This window comes from Pseudophryne corroboree, chromosome 3 (assembly GCF_028390025.1).
Source record: "Pseudophryne corroboree isolate aPseCor3 chromosome 3, aPseCor3.hap2, whole genome shotgun sequence".
Lineage (NCBI taxonomy): Eukaryota > Metazoa > Chordata > Amphibia > Anura > Myobatrachidae > Pseudophryne > Pseudophryne corroboree.
In genome coordinates, this window is record NC_086446.1 from 760951039 (window position 1) to 760971043 (window position 20005).

General features: G+C 43.7%; 1 pseudogene; it reads left to right on the plus strand.

Annotated features, from left to right (window-relative positions):
* Nucleotides 1-118, plus strand: LOC134896264 (5S ribosomal RNA; annotated as a pseudogene).
* Nucleotides 119-20005: the final 19887 nt, after the last annotated feature.

Sequence of the window (20005 nt, forward strand, 5' to 3'; positions counted from 1 at the left end):
ACCTGCGGTCATACCACACTGAGTATGCCCAACCTCGTCTGATCTTGGAAGCCAAGCACTGTGGGCCAGGTCAGTACTTGGTTGGGAGACCACCAGAGAATACCTGGCACTGCAGGTATTTTTATCCTGCCACAAGCAAGTAGACCTGGAGCCCAAGCACCAGTCAATACTAACCATAATCCAGCAAAACTGAAATTTCACTCAAACGATCATGGTGAGCCCAGCGGCACTATACTGAGAATTATCTCTCCGTTTTAGTACCCCAAGTGAGTGATCCTACACGATTACACTCACAACTCGTTTTGAAATTATATCAAAGAATTATTGTACCAACTTCAGAACCACAGCACCTTCAATACCAGAGAGACACATATGTGAATACATATTTTGCCTAAACGGAGCCGGTTATTCATATATTTTTTTGTTGATCTGTATCATCTTACACAGTCAACTTTATTGAAACTGAATGGATTATCCTTTAATCAATAGATAGCAACTCCATTTTTGTTCTACTTACTTATATATATTTGTTTGCCTCATAGCTCTACATTTTAAGAGGAATATTAATAAAAGTTATTTTTTAATATCATAATATCACACAAATTAATATAGAAGAGTGCCCCAGAAAAGACGTGTAGTCTTTCTTTTTCCCTTTGGCTCCTGCACTATACAGGAACCATACAATTTCTTTGTATCAGTTTACTGAACTACCTCTGGGAGCACCACCAACCTAGTGCCGGTTATGAATTACTCAAACATACGGCCATATGTTGGTTAAACAAAATTATTCATAGGGTTACCCTATGCCAAATTAACTAGCAAGTTTTCATATTGAGAGATCCTGTGCAGACTCCACCACTCCCCGTTTCCCTTTTATAGGGAGTAGCACTATCTCAGGAAGTGGTGCGCCAGCACGGCTGGATTCTGAATATTCCAAAGTCACAGCTGGTACCGACGACACGTCTAATGTTCCTGGGGATGATTCTGGACACAGCCCAGAAAAAAGTGTTTCTCCCGGAGGAGAAAGCCAGGGAGTTGTCTTCTCTAGTCAGAGACCTCCTGAAACCAAAACAGGTATCGGTGCATCACTGCACGCGGGTCCTGGGAAAGATGGTAGCTTCTTACGAAGCAATTCCAGTCGGCAGGTTCCATGCCAGAATCTTTCAGTGGGATCTGTTGGACAAGTGGTCCGGATCGCATCTTCAGATGCATCGCTTGATAACCCTGTCTCCAAGAACCAGGGTGTCTCTTCTATGGTGGCTGCAGAGTGATCATCTTCTGGAGGGCCGCAGATTCGGCATACAGGACTGGGTCCTGGTGACCACGGATGCCAGCCTGCGAGGCTGGGGGGCAGTCACAAAGGGAAGAAACTTCCAAGGACTATGGTCAAGTCAGGAGACTTCTCTTCACATAAATATTCTGGAGCTAAGGGCCATCTACAATGCCCTAAGTCAGGCAAAATCCCTGCTCCTACACCAGCCGGTGCTGATCCAGTCAGACAACATCACGGCAGTCGCCCATGTGAATCGACAGGGCGGCACAAGAAGCAGGATGGCAATGGCAGAAGCCACAAGAATTCTCTGATGGGCGGAAAATCATGTACTAGCACTGTCAGCAGTGTTCATTCCGGGTGTAGACAACTGGGAAGCAGACTTTCTCAGCAGACACGACCTCCACCCGGGAGAGTGGGGACTTCATCCAGAAGTCATCCAAATGATTGCAAATCAGTGGGGTCGTCCACAGGTGGACATGATGGCGTCCTGTCTAAACAAAAAACTAGAGAGGTATTGCGCCAGGTCAAGAGACCCTCAAGCGATAGCGGTGGATGCTCTGGTAACACCGTGGGTGTACCAGTCAGTTTATGTGTTCCCTCCTCTGCCGCTCATACCAAAGGTATTGAGAATAATAAGAAAGCAAGGAGTAAACACAATTCTCGTGGTTCCGGATTGGCCAAGAAGAGCGTGGTACCCAGAACTTCAAGAGATGATATCAGAGGACCCGTGGCCTCTGCCACTCAGACAATACCTGCTACAGCAGGGGCCCTGTCTGTTCCAAGACTTACCGCGGCTGTGTTTAACGGCATGGCGGTTGAACACCGGATCCTGAAGGAAAAGGGCATTCCGGAGGAAGTCACTCCTACGCTTATTAAAGCCAGGAAAGAGGTTACAGCAAATCATTATCACCGCATATGGCGGAAATATGTTGCATGGTGTGAGGCCGAAAAGGCCCCAACAGAGGAATTTCAACTAGGTCGATTTCTGCATTTCCTGCAAGCAGGAGTGAATATGGGCCTAAAACTGGGCTCCATTAAGGTACAGATCTCGGCTCTGTCGATTTTCTTTCAGAAAGAACTAGCTTCAGTACCTGAAGTTCAGACATTTGTAAAGGGAGTGCTGCATATTCAGCCCCCGTTTGTGCCTACTGTGGCACCTTGGGATCTCAACGTGGTGTTGAGTTTTCTTAAAATCACATTGGTTTGAACTACTAAAAACCGTGGATCTGAAATATCTCACGTGGAAGGTGGTTATGTTATTGGCCTTGGCTTCTGCCAGGCGAGTATCAGAATTGGTGGCTTTTTCTTGTAAAAGCCCTTATCTGATTTTCCATATGGATAGGACAGAATTGAGGACTCGTCCCCAGTTTCTCCCTAAGGTGGTGTCCGCGTTTCACCTGAATCAGCCTATTGTGGTGCCTGCGGCTACTAGGGACTTGGAGGACTCCAAGTTGTTAGACGTGGTCAGGGCCCTGAAAATATATGTTTCCAGAACGGCTGGAGTCAGAAAATCTGACTCGTTGTTTATCCTATATGCGCCCAACAAGCTGGGTGCTCCTGCTTCTAAGCAGACTATTGCTCGTTGGTTTTGTAGTACAATTCAGCTTGCGCATTCTGTGGCAGGCCTGCCACAGTCAAAATCTGTCAATGCCCATTCCACAAGGAAGGTGGGCTCATTTTGGGCGGCTGCCCGAGGGGTCTCGGCTTTACAACTTTGCCGAGCTACTACTTGGTCAGGGGCAAACACATTTGCAAAATTCTATAAATTTGATACCCTGGCTGAGGAGGACCTGGAGTTCTCTCATTCGGTGTTGCAGAGTCATCCGCACTCTCCCGCCCGTTTGGGAGCTTTGTTATAATCCCCATGGTCCTTACGGAGTTCCCAGCATCCACTAGGACGTCAGAGAAAATAAGAATTTACTCACCGGTAATTCTATTTCTCGTAGTCCGTAGTGGATGCTGGGCGCCCATCCCAAGTGCGGTTTATCTGCAATACTTGTACATAGTTATTGTTAACTAAATCGGGTTATTGTTGAGCCATCTGTTGAGAGGCTCTGTTGTTTCATACTGTTAACTGGGTTTCATATCACGAGTTGTACGGTGTGATTGGTGTGGCTGGTATGAGTCTTACCCGGGATTCAAAATCCTTCCTTATTGTGTACGCTCGTCCGGGCACAGTATCCTAACTGAGGCTTGGAGGAGGGTCATAGTGGGAGGAGCCAGTGCACACCAGGTAGTCTAAGATCTTTTTAGAGTGCCCAGCCTCTTTCGGAGCCCGCTATTCCCCCATGGTCCTTACGGAGTTCCCAGCATCCACTACGGACTACGAGAAATAGAATTACCGGTGAGTAAATTCTTATTTTTTGTTTGTTATATTCAATTTCCCTTTTTCCAGAAAGCAAAGATCATTTCTGCTACAGTACTTATACAATTATGAGCTGCAAATAGTGTAAGTCCATGGTTTGTCGGACTGAGCTGCCATTTAATCCACTGTACCCTGTTACTAGATTCTAGTGCTGCCTTGTGCTGCTAAGTGCAGTGTAGCCAGTGTCTTATGCTGCATCAGTCCATCCAGTCACAGTGGTGGTGTCCTCTGCTGCCATATATCCAGTGTTACTGGCGTATATACTAGTGATATTGTTGTATAATTCCCGTGATATTGCAGTATAATTCCCGTGATACTGGCGTACAATTACAGTGATATTGCCGTATAATTCTTGGGATACTGGCGCATAATTCCTGTGATATTGCGATATAATTCCCATGATACTGGCATATAATTTCCGTGATATTGCTGTATAATTCTCTGAATACTGGCGTATAATTCCTGTGATATTGCTGTATAATTCCTGTGATATTGCCATATATTTCCAGTGATATTGCCATATAATTCCCGTGATACTGCCATATAATTCCAGTTATCCTGCAGTATAATTTCATATAAATCCATATAATTCCGTATATATCCAGTCCAGTGGTGCTGCCATATAAATTCAGTGGTGCTGTCTGTGCTGTATAATATTTACTCCAAATAAAGGGGTTATTAATATATAATACAAATAATTTTTACAGGGTTTGCCCTGTGAGGTGTAGGGGTATACTATCCTTTGCCGCATATTGTGTTATATAACTCCAGAAAAATAATGGAGAACAAACATTTGGAGGATAAAATAGGGAAAGATCAAGAACCACTTCCTCCTAGTGCTGAAGCTGCTGCCACTAGGCATGACATAGACGATGAAATGCCATCAACGTCGTCTGCCAATTCCAATGCCCAGTGTGATAGTGGAGGGCATGTAAAATCCAAAAAGCCAAAGTTCAGTAAAAAGACCCAAAAAAGGAAAATGTAAATGGTCTGAGGAGAAGCGTAAACTTGCCAATATGCCATTTACGACACGCGGTGGCAAGGAACGGCTAAGACCCTGGTCTATGTTTATGACTAATGGTTCAGATTCACATAATGATGGAAGCCCTCATCCTCCATTTTGCCAATTAATTCCAGTGATTTGGACGTATAATTCCAGTGATTTTGCCATTTAATTCCAGTGATTTGGACGTATAATTCCAGTGATTTTACCATTTAATTCCAGTGATTTGACATAATTCCAGTGATTCTGCAGTATAATTCCAATGATTCTGCAGTATAATTCCTGTGATTTGGACATATAATTCCAGTGATCTTGACATATAATTCCAGTGATTTGGACGTATAATTCCAGTGATTTTGCCATTTAATTTCAGTAGTCCTGCCATATAATAACAGTGGTACTGGCGAATAATTACAGTGAACCTGCCGTATAAATCCAGTGATCCTGCCGTATAAATCCAGTGATCCTACCGTATAATCACAGTGGTACTGGTGTATAAATCAAGTCCAGTGATACTGCAGTATATATATATACCCTGTTACAAAGCCGATTACTGAGGCCATAACAATTATGCTGGTGTTAGACGTGCTTTCGGTATCCACCTTTAGTCCAGGGGGACTGCAGTGCCAACCCTAGATGGGCCAGGTGTTTGTGCCGCACACTTGTGTCACTTAGCTTAGTCATACAGCTACCTCATTGCCCTCTTTTACTTCTTGGCATGATGTGCAGTTTGGGGATGTTTTTAAAGTGCTATCCTGTCTGACACTTCTGTATTTGTCCAGTGGTATTGCCATTTAATTTCAGTGATTTTGCTGTATAATTCCAGTGATTTTGCAGTATAATTCCAGTGATTTGGTCGTATAATTCCAGTGATTTTGCAGCATAACTCCAGTGATTTTCTAATTTAATTCCAGTGATTTGGACATATAATTCCAGTGACTTTGCCATTTAATTCAAGTGATTTTGCCATTTCATTCCAGTGATTTGGATGTATAATTCCAGTGATTTTGGACATATTATTCCAGTGGGAATTGTTTGTGTTGCTTGTCTTTGTCATACAGCTTCCTCATTGCACCTCTTCGACATCTTTGCTTGAGGTGCTGTTTGTGGCCTAGTTTTTGAAAAGTGCCATCCTGTCTGACACTGCCATATGAGTCCTGGGGTACTGCCTTATAAGTCCACCAATTGCAGAATTTAAAAAAATGACAGGGGCGTGCTGGAGATGCTGTCAGTGGACTGAACAATTGCAGCCAACTCTCGACATTCAGACACTGCGTGACACTACTAGATGGGCCAGGTGGTTGTGTCACAGCTTAGTCATACAGCAACCTCGGTGCACCTTTTTCTCTTCTTTGCATCATGTGCTGTTTGGGGCCTTTTTTTTATATCTGCCCTCATGTCTGCCACTGCAATGCCACTCCTAGATGGACCAATTTTTTGTGTCACTTGGCTTAGTCATACAGCTACCTATTTGCACCTCTTCTACATCTTTGCATGAGGTGTTGTTTGGGGCCTAGTTTTTGAAAAGTGCCTTCTCTAGTACATGCAGAGGAGTAACTGTGGGAGGCAACGGAGTCGGCTGCCACTGGGCCCCTGCTCTGTACAGGGGCATCTCTCCTCCTGTTCTGTGACACCATTCAATAAGGTTAATTGACAGCCACCACTATCTCTTCCATGGCCATCTCCATTCCCCAACTACTAGTCCCTGCACCTTACAAGATGCGCATTTTAAAAGTGTCATACCCGGGATTAGAATCCACAGCCTATTACGGGTGTAGTATGGCTGACCGGCGGTCGCCACGGGTTCTATTCCAAATCTATGGGTGTCGTGGACACCCACAAGTGGAAATAGTCCTAGTTGATCAGCATGCCGACCATCAGGATAGTGAGGGGTCGGGATTACACTGAAAGCAGGTACCTTACTGATGGAGCTATTTTCTCCTGTGTATGTGTGAGAATTCTAACTATATGAAGTTACTTTTCTGACAATTACACGTAACTTCATACAGTATAGTTAGAATTCTCATGCTTCCTATACAGGAGCAAATAGTTCCATCAGTAAGGTTCCTGTTTTCAGTATAATAGATTGTGGGTTCTAATCCTGGGTATGACAGTTGTAAAATAATTGTCAGAGAAATAATCAACATTGTGATTGAGTGAGCAGATCTATGTAGTGTGTATAGATTTGCCTAGTTGCAATTGTTTTGAATTGACAATCCTAAGTAGCTTCATATAATTAGAATCTGCAGATTTGTTATGCAGGAGCAAATTGCTTGATAAGTAATGTGCCTGACTTCTGTGTAACAGGTCATGGGTTCTAATTCTGTGTATGAATGCTAAGAAATGTGTAATTTAAAATAAATGAATGAAATGTAAATATATATAATTTTTGTTTTCAAAACACTCAATATACTCTCTCTCTCTCTCTCTCTCTCTCTCTCTCTCTCTCTATATATATATATATATATATATATATGACAGAGCAATGAGGCGGCACTCCGGAGACTTTTCAAATAATTTATTGCGGTGTTCTACGTTTCGGGGACACAGCCCCTTCGTCAGGATAAATGCATGTGACAAAAAACAGTGTTTAAATACCTAAATGGGATTACTCACGCCCGCCGCCTCCAGCCGCGTTGCCCGGTTTCCGGCCGCGTCCTCCCGGTCCCACCGGAAATGACGTCATGCCGGCCCGTCCGGCTGACGCGTTGTGGCTAGGAAGAGAGAAACTATAGCAACATATAAACAATATATAATATAAACAATTAATCTGCCTCCTTTCAGCCGTTGCATTATACGTCAGGCACAACAGAACAAGTGAATAAATAAGACGATCTGATATATATAAAAAACTATACACATATACACCTTGTAGTAATCAGAACGATATCAATGTGATATATTTACTAATAGACGATATTAATGCAACGAACCGCGGACTGCATATTAAAGTAAAAATAAAAAGTATAAAATATTAATGAACAATTAGTGAACAAGGGTGACATAATAAAATGTATCCATCAAGCTACCAAACTATTTTCATTGGGAATAAGACTAATTCTTACCAGTGCAAATAATTGTTGCATCACCTTTATATTAAAGCCCAGGGATCCATACTTGCTTGACAAATTTCTCATAAAAAAACATCTTAAATTAAGGGCTTCATTGAGCCCCTTGGGCGCAAGTGTATTTAATGCATGAATCCAACGGGACTCCAATTGTAAGAGTTTTCTGGATCTATCTCCACCCCTTAAAGATTTGGGAACCTGGTCGATGATTTTATATCGAAGTGTGGCCATGTTATGTTGTTTTTTAGCAAAATGACGGGCTACTGGTTGTTCACTATCACCTGCTTTTATGGCTTCACGGATGGCATACCTGTGTTGTGCCATCCTGATCTTAAAGGCACAATCCGTCTTGCCCACATATGATAAACCACATGGGCATGTAAGTAAATAGACCACAAACTTCGATTCACAAGATAGACACTGTTTGATGTTATATGATTTCCCAGTATGTGGATGCAAAAATTTGGTACCCGGTGTCATATAACTGCACGTTGTGCATCCACTACACCGGTAACATCCAGCTTTTATGCTAAGGAAGTGTTCCTTAACCAAATTAAATTGAGAGATGTCGGTTTTCATGACAATATCTCTTATACTGCTATTTCTAGAATAGCTAGGTAATAATTTAGATTGGAACACCTCACCTAACCCTTTATCAGTAGCCACGATAGGCCAGATTTGTTTGGTCCTTTTAGTCAAATGGTGACTACTAGAGTTAAAGCGGGTTACCCAAGGAAATCTACCCTGTAGCTGTTTAGGGGGTTTTTGTTCTAGTAGTTGTTCTCTTGTGAGACTCAAGGCCCTCTTTCTTGCTGTCATCAACAGTTTAATTGGATAGCCTCTATCTAAAAATCTTAGAGTCATGTTGTGTAAGGCTTGCTCCTTCTCATGTGGCTTAGTCGTAATGCGGCATACTCTCAAATACTGTGAGAACGGTAAACTGCGAATTGTAGATTTGGGGTGGGAACTATCATATCGCAACACATTATTCCTGTCTGTGGGTTTCACAAACAGTGATGTGTTGACCATCCCTTCATCAAGCGTGATGCAGACATCCAAAAAATTGATGGTTTTATCATCAATTGTTAAGGTTAGTTTAATAGGACTGTCTGTGGCATTATGTGTACATACTAGTGATTTAAGGTCATCTTGATTACCCCTCCAGAATATAAGGACATCATCTATATAACGAAAATATAGACTTATCCTATCAAATATTGCACTGTTGTGTAAAAATAAATCACACTCAACCTCCCACATGTATGAGTTGGCAAAGGATGGTGCCACCGCCGATCCCATTGCGCAACCTGTGCGCTGCAGAAAAAAGATCTTATCATAAAGGAAATAATTGTGGGTTAGGGAGAATTCTAACAGTGCTATGAAAAAATTGATATCGGGACCTTTATACAGTGGATTATTGGTGATTAATCTTCTGACAGCTTGTAGCCCCGCCCCATGCGGTATACACGTATACAAACTCGTAACATCTATGGTGGCGAGGCTAGTCTGCTCAGATAATTTACCCATTTCTAGAAATTTCCTGAGTAACATAGAAGTATCCTTTAAGTGTGTACTAGTATTCTGGATACATGGCTGTAAAAACGCATCACAGTACACAGATAATGGCTCACATAACGACCCCCTGGCCGAAATAATTGGTCGTCCCGGAGGATCCAGGGGATTTTTATGTACCTTAGGGATTATGTAAAACACAGGTACAACAGGGAATTCACTAGATAAGGCTTTACAGACAGACTGTGTAATAATACCTTGATCAACTGCTTCTTTCAGTATACTGTCTAATTCTCTCTTAAATTGCCAAGTAGGATCTTGGCTCAATCTAACATAGGTATCAGTATCAGACAGTAATCTTACACATTCATGTTTGTATTTATCAATATCAAGGACTACTAGGGCTCCCCCCTTGTCCGCATTCCTAATAATAATGTCCTGTCTCTTACCGAGACTTCTCAGGGCTGCGGATTCTTCCCGGGACATATTGGAACATGTTTTCTCACATGGTTCTTCCCCAAAACCGTCCATCATTCTACTGAAGGTTCTAATAGACGAATTTTGTGACATGGGTTCAAACATGGATTTCTTTAATTTCTTTAGCTGTGCCGGAATAGTAGATTCTGTTAACAGGTTAGAGTCCGTGTTCTTCTTGTTATAGTATTCCTTTAATTTAAGTGAACGCGTTAATCTGTACGATTCAATCTTCCACTGTAGCGGGTCCACCGAACTGGTGGGGATAAAGGACAAACCTTTGCTTAGTACCTTAGTTTCTATAGGTGTCAATGCTTTAGAAGAAAGATTGATAATCAGTTGCGATATATATATAGATCCCACACGTTGGAGGCACTCGGCGAAATAAACTGACAACACCACAGCCGGTAAAGTCAACGTTTCAGGGACTTCTCCCTTTTATCAAGGCACAACCAGCACTATCACAAATAGAAATATATATACATAATAGTATCTTACCAAACACCAATCAATGAGCAGCATCCGCTTTCCCACTGACATCGGCGCTGAACTCCACAGCTGTCTCACATCGCGCCGAGAGCAGCGTCCGTGCAGGGTGGGCGCGGCCTCCTCCTGCTGAGTACAGGTTGCCTAGCAACAATCATCCTCACGTCCTCCAGCCAACCACCGCAGCCCAAAGCCGCTGACATCACAGGCGCATCACTTCCCCCGTGGGAGCGGCCTGACCAGCGGCCCCTGACTGGCTCTCTCGCCCGAGGGGTTGCCTAGCAACCACTCTAAGCAGGAACTGGCCACGAATGCCAAATAACACCACATGTGCAAGTGAACACAAAACAAATACATATATTACACACATGCCTATAGAAGACGTTAAGGTATTCTGATCGTCCTCCATAGTTACATAGTGGAGAGCGGCCAGACGAATAGAAATATCACGGCTAATACATATCGGGCATGTAAATAGGAAAAAACTAATTATTTCAAGCGAATAATACTGTAGCAACTAGGAATAACATACTAACATTAATGCGATATTCTAAAGTAATTGCAAGTCTGAATTACATGGAATCCCCACATAAAGTGTATCTTAAATAACAAATCAGACCCCGACTCAGCCGATACCAGCTATACGATGAGATAATTACAAGAAGCAACAGAAGCTCAATGCTTCATTGAGGCCATGGGGATGCACAGTCTGCAATTTGTGTATCCACCATGCCTCTTTCTGTAGCAGGGTTTTTCCCCTGTTGCCCCCTCTGATGTTGTCCGGGATATGATCAATCATTTTGTAACGAATGGCCGCAAGGGAATGGTGGCAATTCTTAAAATGTCTTGCCACCGGCTGATCACTTCCTTTCCCCTCCAGTGCGGCCCTAATGCTGGATCTATGTAAAGCAATTCTCTCCTTAAACTGCCTCACACTTTTGCCCACATATAGCAAGCCGCACGGTCACTTAATGTAATACACAATGAATTTGCTGATACACGTAAGGGCATAATTAATCTTAAATGCTTTCCCTGATCTGGGGTGCAGAAACGTATCACCTGTTTCCAGGCAACTACAGGTAGTACATCCTGTACATCTGTAGTTCCCCGGTTGGCGTGTAAGGAAATGAGACGGCTTTTCTGGACCATGCTTAGAAATATCATTATGAACTACAAAGTCCTTCACGTTGCGTCCTCGCCTGTATGAAGCCATCAGAGAGGTATTTTTCAATGAGGGCAATTCTTTATCCCTAGAGATCACAGGCCAGATTCTCTTGGCCCTACTATATAGATATTTGCTGGCGGTAGTATAGTCCTGAGTCCACACCATCCGTGACTGGTCATCAGACCGTGTTTTGGTCCTGAGTGCATCAGATCGTGAGATGGCTAATGCTTTTTGCTGAGCTTTTTGAAGTGAATCTGTAGTATATCCTCTGGCTTTGAATTTTTCAGTCATGCAGGAGATCTGTATTTGGGCATCCTCCTCGTTGCTGCAGATTCGTCTTATTCGTAAAAATTGGGAAAACGGAAGGCTCCACTTCATGGATTCTGGATGAAAGCTGTTTGCTCTTAAGACCGTATTTCGGTCAGTGGGTTTGTAATACATGGTTGTATTAATACTGAAATCAGAACCTATTGAAACTGCTACATCCAGATAGTGGATTTTATCAAAACTGCATTCAAACGTGAATTTAATGTCAGAATCCTTTGCATTAATAGATGTCATCATCCCTTTGAACTCTGCTTCCGTTCCTGTCCAGACGATGAAGATGTCGTCTATGTAGCGACAAAATAGAAGGATGTTCTCAGCGTATTCCTGATTGTTAAAGAACAGCTGTTTCTCCACTACACATGAATGCATTGGCGAAACTGGGTGCCACGCACGATCCCATGGCACACCCAGTTCGTTGGCGGTAGATCTTATTATCAAACAGAAAGTAATTTCTTTCAAGAGTAAGACCAAGCAGAGTAATGAAAAAGCCAATTTCAGGACCACAATATTCTGGTTGGTTCCTCAGGAATGTTTCCATTGCCTGTAGACCCCTATCATGGGGAATACTGGTATACAGATTAATTACATCGACTGTACACAGCAAATGGCGAGTCGGTAACGGTGAAATGGACTGTAGTATTTGAATGAAGGCAGTGGTGTCCTTCAGACACAGTGGTAATTTTTGAATCAACGGCTGTAAATAAAAGTCCAAAAATTTAGAGAGATTATAATAAAGGGAGTCCCTTGCCGCAATAATAGGGCGTCCCGGAGGGTTGACCACATCCTTATGGAGTTTGGGAATGGTGTACACCGGAAGTATGGTCCATTGTTCACTCAATGCCTCCCTAATGTTGTCTGTGATGAATCCGTCATCCACTGCCTTCTGTAGAATCTTATTCAATTCAATTTGGTATTGTACCGTCGGGTCCTTATCGAGTAGTTCATAAGTCACTGGATTATCCAGTTGTCTGTAAGCTTCTGTTTTATAGGCGGTGAGGTCTTGCACCACTATGCCTCCACCTTTGTCCGCCGGCCGTATGGTGATGTCTCTGTAGCTTCCTAATTGTTTCAAAGCTGCAAACTCCATCTTCGAGAGGTTGTGCACACCTGTGTGTTGTACAGGGGTACTTTCTTCAATGTAAGTCTCCATACAAGTGGTGAAAGATTTAATGCTTTTATTTAATGACAGAGGGTTAAAGTTAGACTTCTTGTATATAGGTGTGGGTTCAGCTATCCTTGTATTGGTGGCAAAGTGTTCTCTGAGTTTGACCCGGCGATAAAGCTTAAAGAGATCAACCTTATTAGTAAAGACATCAGGCCCACACGTAGGGACAAAGGAGAATACCTGGATTTCTGTAGTGCTTAATACCCTTGGTGACAGGTTGAACACTATGTTTTCTTGGATACGGCTTTTGCTGGCTTCCCTTTTGTTTTGGCCCCCCCTGCGTGTCCAGGCTCTTTTTTCTGCTCGTTTTTTGAGCGAGTTTTTATTCCAGCAGGCTGTTTTTGGGAGGCGGAAGTAGATGCACATTCTGTATCACTCGAGGATAATGCCGTGCTTGATTGATCTGTTTCAAGTGCAAATTTCTTAGATTTTCTTTGAAATCTCGGTTTCCTGTATTGGGCTGATGCTTTATTGTATACCCAGCTGTATACCTGGTTCTGGTCGTAATCTCTATTCACAGTGATACGTTTGGACTTTTTGAAATTAATAAGATCTGTCTGATATTTATCAATTTGTACTGATAATTTTTCTAGCCAATCTGGCGGTGCTTCTGACTTAATTTTGCTTAAGTGAATACTTTCAAAAGTGGAGATTTTTTCTTTTGTGATTTCCAACTCTCTTCTAGATTCAGCCGCTACCAATAAAATCAAATCAAAAGAACACCGATTTAAAACGACTGCCCACTTTCTACAAAAATCTGGATTATGACGGCCTATAGTCGGTATGTTTCTGATTCTGAAACCTCTTGGGATCCTCTTATCCCTAAAATAATCAGATAAGGTCACACCATGCAGTAGAAAATCCACTTCTCTCTTTTTCAATTTGGTCAATGTTGCAATTAAATGTTCTATTGAATCCACATCGCTGCCTGTTATTAAATCATGTGAGAACAATATCGCTTCAGCCTCTGTATCCGTGTGTGTGAGGGTTTCCCCTTCAGGTAATGTAGGAACACAAAATCCTGGTACCTCAGTCAACATAGACATCTTAATCAAACGTGAATAATCAAAAAACAGTGTAATCCTCCCATTCACTGTGTCTGTCCAAATTCAAACTTAGATATGTTTAGCTGGTGCCATGACTACCAGAAACACCGTAGTGAAACTCTGTAGATAAATGTACAATATGTCTGGCACTCACGCTTAGAAGCATACAACGGGTCCGGTGCACAACCTCTCTTGACGAGTATATGGATCCCACACGTTGGAGGCACTCGGCAAAATAAACTGACAACACCACAGCCGGTAAAGTCAACGTTTCAGGGACTTCTCCCTTTTATCAAGACACAACCAGCACTATCACAAATAGAAATATATATACATAATAGTATGTATTAGCCGTGATATTTCTATTCGTCTGGCCGCTCTCCGCTATGTAACTATGGAGGACGATCAGAATACCTTAACGTCTTCTATAGGCATGTGTGTAATATATGTATTTGTTTTGTGTTCACTTGCACATGTGGTGTTATTTGGCATTCGTGGCCAGTTCCTGCTTAGAGTGGTTGCTAGGCAACCCCTCGGGCGAGAGAGCCAGTCAGGGGCCGCTGGTCAGGCCGCTCCCACGGGGGAAGTGATGCGCCTGTGATGTCAGCGGCTTTGGGCTGCGGTGGTTGGCTGGAGGACGTGAGGGTGATTGTTGCTAGGCAACCTGTACTCAGCAGGAGGAGGCCGCGCCCACCCTGCACGGACGCTGCTCTCGGCGCGATGTGAGACAGCTGTGGAGTTCAGCGCCGGTGTCAGTGGGAAAGCGGATGCTGCTCATTGATTGGTGTTTGGTAAGATACTATTATGTATATATATTTCTATTTGTGATAGTGCTGGTTGTGTCTTGATAAAAGGGAGAAGTCCCTGAAACGTTGACTTTACCGGCTGTGGTGTTGTCAGTTTATTTCGCCGAGTGCCTCCAACGTGTGGGATCCATATACTCGTCAAGAGAGGTTGTGCACCGGACCCGTTGTATGCTTCTAAGCGTGAGTGCCAGACATATTGTACATTTATATATATATATATATATATATATATATATATATATATTAGAGATGTGCACGGTACATTTTTTGAGTTTTTGTGTTTTGGTTTTGGATTCGGTTCCGTGGCCGTGTCTTGGATTCGGACGCGTTTTTTTGCAAAACCTACCTCAAAATTTTTTGTCGGATTCGGGTGTGTTTTAGATTCGGGTGTTTTTTTTTTCAAAAAACCCTCAAAAACAGCTTAAATCATAGAATTTTTGGGGTAATTTTGATCCCATAGTATTAACCTCAATAACCATAATTTCCACTCATTTCCAGTCTACTTTGAACACCTCACACCTCACAATATTATTTTTAGTCCTAAAATTTGCACCGAGGTCACTGGATGACTAAGCTAAGCGACCCAAGTGGGCGGCACAAACACATGGCTTATCTAGGAGTGGCAAAAATTGGCCCCAAACATCACATGATGCAAAGATAAATAAAAAAAAGAGGTTCAAGATGGAATTGTCCTGGGGCCCTTCCACCCACCCACCCCTATGTTGTATAAACAGGACATGCACACTTTAATAAACCCATCATTTCGGCGACAGGGTCTGCCACACGACTGTGGCTGAAATGACTGGTTGGTTTGGGCCCCCACCAAAAAAAGAAGCAATCAATCAATCCTTGCTCAAACTGGCTCTACAGAGGCAAGATGTCGTACTCATCATCATCCTCCGATTCCTCACCCCTTTCACTGTGTACATCCTCCTCCTCACAGAGTATTAATTCGTCCCCACTGGAATCCACAATCACAGGTCCCTGTGTACTTTCTGGAGGCAATTGCTGGTGAATGTCTCCACGGAGGAATTGATTATAATTCATTTTGATGAACATCATCTTCTCCATGTGGAAGTAACCTTGTACACCGATCGCTGACAAGATTACCGGCAGCACTAAACACTCTTTCGGAGTACACACTGGAGGGGGGGCAACTTAGGTAAAATAATGCCAGTTTGTGCAAGGGCCTCCAAATTTTTCCTGCCAGTATACGTACGGACTGTCTGACGTGCCTACTTGGATGCTGTCACTCATATAATCCTCCACCATTCTTTCAATGGTGACAGAATCATATGCAGTGACAGTAGACGACATGTCAGTAATCGTTGGCAGGTCCTGCAGTCCGGTCCAGATGTCAGTTTTTGCTCCTGACTGCCCTGCATCACCGCCAGCGGGTGGTTTTGGAAATTTGATCTTTTTCCTGGCAGCTCCAGTGGCAGTAGAAAATGAAGGAGGAGCTGTTGGCGGGTCATGTTCCGCTTGACTTGACAAGTGTCTCACCAGCAGGTCTTTGAACATCTGCACACTTGTGTCTGCCGGAAAGAGAGATACAACGTAGGTTTTAAACCTAGGATTGAGCATGGTGGCCAAAATGTAGTGCTCTGATTTTAACAGATTGACCATCCGTGAATCTGGGTTCAGCGAATGAAGTGCTCCATCCACAAGTCCCACATGCCTAGCAGAATCGCTCCATTTTAGCTCCTCCTTTAATCTCTCCAGCTGCTTCTGCAAAAGCCTGATGAGGGGAAAGACCTGACTCAGGCTGGCAGTGTCTGAACTGACTTCACGTGTGGCATGTTCAAAGGGTTGCAGAACCTTGCACAACATTGAAATCATTCTCCACTGCACTTGAGTCAGGTGCATTCCCCCTCCTTTGCCTATATCGTAGGCAGATGTATAGGCTTGAATGGCCTTTTGCTGCTCCTTCATCCTCTCCAGTGGCAGCAGAAAATGAAGGAGGAGCTGTTGGCGGGTCATGCTCCGCTTGACTTGACAAGTGTCTCACCAGCAGGTCTTTGAACATCTGCACACTTGTGTCTGCCGGAAAGAGAGATACAACGTAGGTTTTAAACCTAGGATTGAGCATGGTAGCCAAAATGTAGTGCTCTGATTATAACAGATTGACCATCCGTGAATCCTGGTTAAGCGAATGAAGGGCTCCATCCACAAGTCCCACATGCCTAGCAGAATCGGTCCATTTTAGCTCCTCCTTTAATCTCTCCAGCTGCTTCTGCAAAAGCCTGATGAGGGGAATGACCTGACTCAGGCTGGCAGTGTGTGAACTGACTTCACGTGTGGCATGCTCAAAGGGTTGCAGAACCTTGCACAACATTGAAATCATTCTCCACAGCACTTGAGTCAGGTGCATTCCCCCTCCTTTGCCTATATCGTAGGAAGATGTATAGGCTTGAATGGCCTTTTGCTACTCCTCCATCCTCTGAAGCATATAGAGTGTTGAATTCCACCTCGTTACCACCTCTTGCTTCAGCTGATGGCGGGGAATGTTCAGGAGTGTTTGCTGGTGCTCCAGTCTTCAGCACGTAGTGGCTGAATGCCGACAGTGATCCGCAATTCATCAGGCCAACGACAACATCTCTTGCACGCCCCTGTCATATTTAAAAAAAATCTGCACCACCAAATTCATTGTACAGTATGTGCAAAACATGGGACATGCTGGAATTTGCCCACATGTAATGCACGCACAATATTGGTGGCGTTGTTCGATGTCACAAATCCCCAGGAGAGTACAATTAGGGTAAGCCATTCTGCGATGATGTTTCTCAGTTTCCGTAAGAGGTTGTCAGCTGTGTGCCTCTTCTGGAAAGCGGTGATACAAAGCGTAACCTGCCTAGGAACAAGTTGGAGTTTGTGAGATGCTGCTACTGGTGCCGCCGCTGCTGTTGTTGCTGCGGGAGGCAATACATCTACCAAAATGGGCTGTCACAGTCATATAGTCCTGAGTCTGCCCTGCTCCACTTGTCCACATGGCATGGTTAAGTGGACATTGGGTACAACTGCAGTTTTTAGGACACTGGTGAGTCTTTTTCTGACGTCTGTGTACATTCTCGGTATCGCCTGCCTAGAGAAGTGGAACCTAGATGGTATTTGGTACCGGGAACACACTACCTCAAGAAATTCTCTAAGTCCCTGTGAACTAATGGCGGATACCGGACGCACGTCTAACACCAACACAGCTGTCAAGGCCTGAGTTATCCGCTTTGCAACTGGATGACTGCTGTGATATTTCATCTTCCTCACAAAGGACTGTTGGACAGTCAATTGCTTACTGGAAGTAGTACAAGTGGTCTTCCGACTTCCCCTCTGGGATGATGATCGACTCCCAGCAGCAACATCAGCAGTGCCAGCAGCAGTAGGCATTACACTCAAGGATCCATTGGAGGAATCCCAGTCAGGAGAGGACTCATCAGACTTGGCAGTGACATGGCCTGCAGGACTATTTGTGTTCCTGTTTATGGAGGAAATTGACACTGAGGGGCAGATGTATTAACCAGGAGAAGGCATAAGGAAGTGATAAACCAGTGATATGTGCAAGGTAATAAACGCACCAGCCAATCGGCTCCTAACTGTTAATTTACATATTGGAGCTGATTGGCTGGTGCGTTTATCACGTTGCACATATCACTGGTTTATCACTTCCTTATGCCTTCTCCAGGTTAATACATCTGCCCCTGAGGGAGTTGGTGGTGAAGTTTGCAGGAGCTTGGGTACAAGAGGAAGAAGGGATTTAGTTGTCAGTGGACTGCTTCCGCTGTAACCCAAAGTTTTTGAACTTGTCAATGACTTCTGATTAATGTGCTCCAGGTGATTTATAAGGGAGGATGTTCCTAGGTGGTTAACGTCCTTACCCCTACTTATTACAGCTAGACAAAGGTAACACAGAGCTTGACACCAGTTGTCCGCATTTCTGTTGAAATAATACCACACCAAAGATGTGATTCTTTTGGTATTTTGACCAGGCATGTCAATGGCCTTATTCATCCCATGGTCAACAGGTGTCTCCCTGGGTGCCTGAATTAAACAAACCACCTCTCCATCAGAATCCTCCTTGTCAATTTCCCCCTAAGCGCCAGCAACACCCATATCCTCATCCTGGTGTACTTTAACAGTGACATCTTCAATTTCAATATCAGGAACTGTACTGTGGGTGCTCCTTCCAGCACTTGCAGGAGGCATGCAAATGGTGGAAGGAGCCACCTCTTCCAGTCCAGTGTTGGGAAGGTCAGGCATCTCAACCGACACAATTGGACTCTCCTTGGGGATTTGTGATTTAGAAGATTGCACAGTTCTTTGCTGTGCTTTTGCCAGCTTAACTTTTTTCATTTTTCTAGCGGGAGGTTGAGTGCTTCCATCCTCATGTGAAGCTGAACCACTAGCCATGAGGAACATAGGAGAGGGCCTTAGCAGTTCCTTGCCACTCCGTGTTGTAAATGGCATATTGGCAAGTTTACGCTTCTTCTCAGATGCTTTTAATTTAGATTTTTGAGTCATTTTACTGAACTTTTGTTTTTTGGATTTTTCATGCTCTCTACTATGACATTGGGCATCAGCCTTGGCAGATGACGTAGATGGCATTTCATAGTCTCTGCCATGACTAGTGGCAGCAGCTTCAGTACTAGGTGGAAGTGGATCTTGATCTTTCCCTATTTTACCCTCCACATTTTTGTTCTCCATTTTTTAATGTGTGGAACTATATGCCAGTAATATATCTGGAATTAGACGGCAGTAATGTCTGGAATTAGATACCACTAGATAGATACCAGATACCACTGTGACTGGAATGATGATGACCTATGCACAGTGACAGGACACTATCACAGATGGCATACCATACAACTATAATTAAACTAACACATACTTCATTCACCTGTATTCAATGCTATTTTTGTAGGAAAATAGGTTCAGAAACTGTGGGTGTTTCAGAAGTGGGCGGTGATGTGGGTGGAGCTAACAAAGGGACGAGGTATCAATTGGTGCATAAACTTATTTTTAAAACACCCTCAGCCAGGGGTTAAAGTGAGCCGGATTGGGGCAGAACTGCGTTCTGTCAGTTCCATTTGTAGATGGGTAGCAGTTCAACCTCCTCCGGCTCACCTAACCCGATGTGTGCCCAGTGCTGTAGGGAGATACCGGGTGCCCGCTGAGTTTGTGTTACCAGCAGGCGGCCAGCTCCCTCTCCACATCGCTATCCAGAGGCAGGAGCTCACTACTGAGCTCTGGCTTACGGCTTTTGCATTGTGTGCAGCTGTGCGCTATGAGAGAGACGTTATTACATCTCTCCCATAGTTCCGAAG